This window comes from Limulus polyphemus, unplaced genomic scaffold (genome assembly GCF_000517525.1).
Source record: "Limulus polyphemus unplaced genomic scaffold, Limulus_polyphemus-2.1.2 Scaffold421, whole genome shotgun sequence".
NCBI lineage: Eukaryota > Metazoa > Arthropoda > Merostomata > Xiphosura > Limulidae > Limulus > Limulus polyphemus.
In genome coordinates, this window is record NW_013666031.1 from 249,223 (window position 1) to 255,226 (window position 6,004).

The window sequence follows — 6,004 nt, forward strand, 5'->3', positions numbered from 1 at the left end:
CCCGTAAAATTAATAGACTTTGTTGAATTGTAATTTTGTGTTTGTAATTCTGTACATTTAATTAAGTTATTGTTAATTGTTATTGGTTTAATGTAAGTGGCTATTGTTCGGGACGAACAATACTAAGAAGGAGCAGTGCTGCGTCAGCGAGGTCACGTGACTAGTATCACGCCACCTCCTTCTAGAAATATCCTGTTCTTTCGTGAATTGTCGGGAGACTACTAGATTGGGGGTAGTCTGGTATGTATAAGATGGTCACAACGTGACGGAACAATGAGTAATTGAACTGCAGTCAGACAGTGTGTAATTGAACTGAGTATTGTTGAAGTCGAGCACGTGAGACGTTCGTTGAGAATTATAGCGCGACTGTTGAAATTAAGTGTATCGCAAAGTTATATTCAGAAAGAATAAACCAGTTTTATTTAAGAAAGGACTTGTGTCGCTAAAGTTTCGTCGAAACAAATTTACGGAAAATTAACTAACGAACGGAGACGTAACATTATTCAAGAAAAACGACTCAAATTTGACGAAAATCTTTGTGCACGCCTACCCAAAATGTCACGTGAGCTATCGGTCTAACAGCTTCATCTAAGAGTAAAAGTGGACCGTTTTTAGTTACTTGTCGTCTGGACCAAATTCGACTGATTTAGAGCAGCAAAAGTATAAGGTGAAATGACGTGCAGATACATAGGTATTGGTTAGGCCAAGCAAACTAGATTAGCAGTTTCTAGCTCAAGATTTGAAAAGAATCATACGGGTGGACAGTTATGTATTATTCGTTCCCAATTTTTCATCACAAATTTACTAAGTTTTATCAATTTATCCTAATTAAAAAGCGTTTAGCGTCACGTGATATTTGCTTAAAAATTAGCAAAAATAATCATACTTGATACGGCTGTACCGATTGCATGGGAATTATGACAAGAAACTGTTAATCTAAATTCCATGACGTTACTATAAAAGAAGCTATTAACACTGTTTTAGAGAGGGAAAACCACCACCATGTATTTTAAATAATCTAGTTGGTTCTGTAAATTAAATATCTGTTCCGAATAATAGGGTTGCGATCCTAAAGCTAATGTGGGTTACTTTCGAGTGTCACTTTCTTAATTGCTGTGTATTGACGAAAAAGTTATGATATCTAATCAAAAACACTTTAGGTGTCAAAAAAGGTGTGGCCAAAAATGATTGAGTGTGCGACTTAAAGAAATGAAATCAAAATTGGCGGCTAAAATGGTAGTTACGCTTATAGCATTATAAGATAAGAATTTTACAGTAAATATTCACTCTGTCAGCACGGCCTCATTTTCTGGGACCGACTTCGTAACCATTTTGTGCTTGTTATAGTTTCATGCTACAACTTTTAAATTATAGTTCATTTGGCAGGTTATAGGTAAATATTCCAAGGATTTCATACTCAAAATATAATTTTTTTATTAAGTTTTAAGGTTTGTTAAGCAATGTTTTCTCATGCCTTTTTTCTTTTCGCATGTTCCTTATCCAACATGCAAAGTAATTTTCATTTTAAAATTAAAAATACTTTTACGCATCAGAAAATTTTTAAATTTCACATGTGAAATCATTATATGTCACAGATAGTTATCAAATGTTTTTAAAGAAAAACTTTACATTTTATCTGTTATTTTCACTAACGAATCTCTGTACAGGTTCGGTCGATTTGACCGATCTCATAACCACCATACAAATTAGGAAATAAATATAAGTTATGCCTTGTCATTCTATATCTATTACAAATTATAACACAAAAACACAAATGTTTATACTAAATAGCTTAAATCTCATAACATTATACATTTATTATATTGACCTTTCAGCCGTGCCTGGCTAACAATACAGACATTACAATGACGTGGCGCACGTGCACTCGTGTTACAGTATCCAATAATATAAAACTGAGCTTTAGTCTTTATTTGTTTGTTTGGTTTAAGTTAAGCACAAAGCTACACAATGGGCTATCTGTGCTCTGCCCACCACGGGTATCGAAACCCGGTTTCTAGCGTTGTAAGTCCGCAGACATACCGCTGTGCTACTGGGGGGCTTAGTCTTTACAAAGTGGCCTGTCTTGGCTGTGTTTTAGTTGACTAGTATTTTGTAAAACAATCACATTTCAATTAATATACATTATATATGTATATACATTATTACTATTTACAAATAAGTTCTTAAACTAATTTTTCTTAAAAAATATAACAGTAAATAAAGAAGTAAAGCAAACAATTGTCTCTTCTAGTTAGGACCTTTGTACTCGTTTCCTGCTTGTCGGAGGTTGCTAAGTATAATAAAATTTCACACCTAGTGGATGTGAAAAAAAAATTTTAGGTTTAATATATATGCATTTGAAATTTTAAAAAATCACAAATTACTATATCGATACCATATAATTCCACTATAATTTATCAAGCTTAGTAGTTAAACTGTATTTGGGTCTAAAAAATATGAAATTTCAAGCAGACTAAAGACCCACCTTACCAGCTTGAAGATTTGTATCTAAAGAACAAGATTGCGTAGTAATACTTGAAAATAGCTGAGAAAGCCACTAGGGGGACATTCTGAGCTTTCGACTGGATATTCACATGTTATAGACAGAAGTAAGTGTATATAAGGGAGCATTTCCAAAAAATGGAAAGAGCTGAGAGGGGCCACTGTGTTTGATTCAGTATATGAGCGATATCTCAGCAAATAGAAAAGATAGAAGGTTATTATTTTAAATTCTAGCTTGTTAATATCGGTAACCAATTCATATTTTCACATTTTGTGAAACAAGCTACTTTTAGGGGTCTTGATCAGTTAATAAACCATGCAAATAGAAAAGTATTAATCTTACCTGCGATTGACGGAATAAGATACTGACTAAATTTATATTCTTTATTGGTCAATTTTAACATGTATAAATTCATTTGACTACTTGTTATAAATGAAATAAGACGAATGTTTATTTATTTATGTAACCTGCAATATTTAATTTCATTTAATTCAATATCGTTTTTTAATTATTTATAGGTAGAATTACTATATAACGTTAAATTTCTTAAATGGTGACAACTAAATTGTCTAAATGTGATAGGCATTATGCAAAAAGCTTCACATGTAACAATTCTGTTTTAGTGCTTAACAATTCAATAAGCAAGCTCAACCTTATGAGTCGTTATTGGGATGACCAACCCTGGTTAAACACCTAAGCTCCTCCCAAGAATGAAGAAGGGCCGAAAACGCAGTTATCAGCGAGGATATCCAATTGAAGACCTAAGGCAATTTTCACGGAAGATTTCAGTGGTTTGCCTGTCACTAATAATTAAAACAAACTATTATTAATTATAATCTGTATTGAAAAGTTTTAGCAACTATTCTGTACTCACCTTAATGTTATATTGAATAGAAATCATGCATCGTTATTTTAATCTCTTAATTCATTTCAAAATGAAATTCTGTAGACGACTATCAAAGACATGTAATCATAATTTAAAACACAATAATTCACACCATAAAAAAGCAAAACCATGATCAGCTCCGAATAACAGAGCTGTCATTTTCCTTCAGCTTGGTAGATGGTTAGGTACGTTACCAAATTGGACAAAATATGATTTTATCTGGGGAAGTTTTTGAATACATGCCCATGATACTACTCTTTCAGTGACAGAAAAGTAATTAATCAAACTAAGACATCCAACTATATCTAGTACATTTAGTTTCTTCAACTTTATAATTATTAAGTATGGTAGTACTTAACTGTAGGGATCCACAATGTTTCCAAATAATTCACACGCCGAACAACCACTCTATTGAATTCCTAAGCGAAAAACCGACCATTCAAATATTGTTTACGATATATTATGCGTATATATATTAATAATACGCTCAAAAGATCGCTAACGTTTCCGGTATAACATTTCAAAAATTTCTAAAACAGCAACTTTTCCGTCTACTACCTACCTACCTGATCACGTCAGCGGGGCTAGCTCCTAGACAGCTCGAACTATCACTACAAAAATTTCTCCAGCTTACTTGAATGGTTTGTGGGTATCCGCTTTTGATATTCTGATAAATATATACAGATGTGTTTTATTGATGGTAAACATATCATGCACGTGCTTAAATATATTTTAAACCCAATTCAAACCAACAGATGACGCTACATATCGATGGCTAGACAGGCGAAAGTGTCTGAAGATAAAGTATATAGTTTATACAGGTATAAAACACAATAAACAAAAAAGAGCATTAAAAATATGTATACACTTATCTGTATGCCAAAGTAAGGACTGTATTTTATAAGTTTGTGATTGTGATTTTAATTCTTATAAAAGTTATAGCTATCGGGGATATGGCTATACTGGAAGTTTATAGATGTTGTGTCCAATCCATGGACATATAGAAACAGAACAAATAAATAGGAAAAAATTAAAATTTAATGGAAATTAGGGATAACTGGTTATTCGTAAAATTGCTATAAGAAGTATCCAAAACAAGATACCAACTAAAGTAGGGATTGAAAATCGTTTTAAAATCTATCCAACTAGTATCACTTTACTATTTTGTGTACTTTTATTGCAGCATTTATTTTGATTTGGATACTTCCTATAGCAATTCTACTAATAACCAATGATCTTTACTTTCCGTTAAGCCCCCCAGTGGCACAGCAGTATGTCTGCGGACTTACAACACTAGAATCCGGGTTTCGATGCCCGTGGTTGGCAGAGCACAGATAGCCCATTGTGTAGCTTTGTGCTTAATTGCAAACTTTCCGTTAAAAATTTTTTCCTATTTACAAAATTTTATAAAGGTCAGTGTAAGCAAAACCTACAATAGAATCTACTCTTATCTTTATATGTAAAAAATTGATTGGACACAATATGCTGTTTTAGGCTATGGTTTTTAATTTACAAAACACAATCAAAGTTAAAGTTAAAACAAAACAACTGAAACAAAATTATTTGTAATGCGTCTCTAATTGGAGAGAGAAATGTAGGTTTCTTTGTATTCTCTTTACAACTCTATTACAAGCTGAGTTAAGCTCAAAATGTTAAAAGTAAGAAGTTTTATCTCTAAAAATGTTCTATATCTACAGTCTTTGTAATCTGTATTCTGTAACTATAATATGTTACAATCTAAAAGAACGTGGTGCTATATACTTAAACAAAAACATCAGATTCTTCAGGACACACATGCTATTCATATGTCTGAGGGTCAATCTTACTGCAAATCAAAGAATATTATGCGTGGCAGGGGGCATCACCTGACTTACCATCAGAAATTATCACTGTTGCTATCTATAGCATGTAGAGTAGCATCCTTGATGACTTACCCAGTCCTATGAAAAACTAAGGCGAGAGAAACTTAGTGGTTCCCTTGATCAACTTTCTATATTAAGGCCAAAACGTAAAGTTTACATAAACTTAAAACGAATTATCTACTAACTGTTGGTGTAGACATCATATGATTAGCTTGGCATACCACAAAGGCTGGAACTTGCAGAACTTGAAATTGAAGAAATAAAACACTTTTGTTATCATTAAGTGGACTGAAATTTACATTCTTCTTTTTACCAAACAATCTGGAAAAAACCGGCCAACGATACAAATTTCTCCAACTACATGATATTGATACAAAACAATATTCACATGCATTTAGTCTTATCATTGACTTGTCATTTATTAATCACATTGAAGATTACATTAAAGGTTAAGCTTTAGCTTATTTTAATAAAAAAAACAGCTATACAATAGGCTATCTACGCTCTGCCCACCATGGCAATTCGAACTCTAGATTTTAGTATCGCAATTCTATAAAATTACAGTTGACCCAATGGGGGGGAGGGAGCCTCAGTATTGTTACGAAAGCGGAAGTCACGCGACGCTGGGAGCATGCGCGCTGGAGTTTCTAGAAGGACCATGACTTATCGGGAACCTCACAAATGACCAAGTGTTTGCTAGACGTCTTCTTTTTTTCGTATATAAGCCAGCGATAATTGAAGAGAAATGCAGAT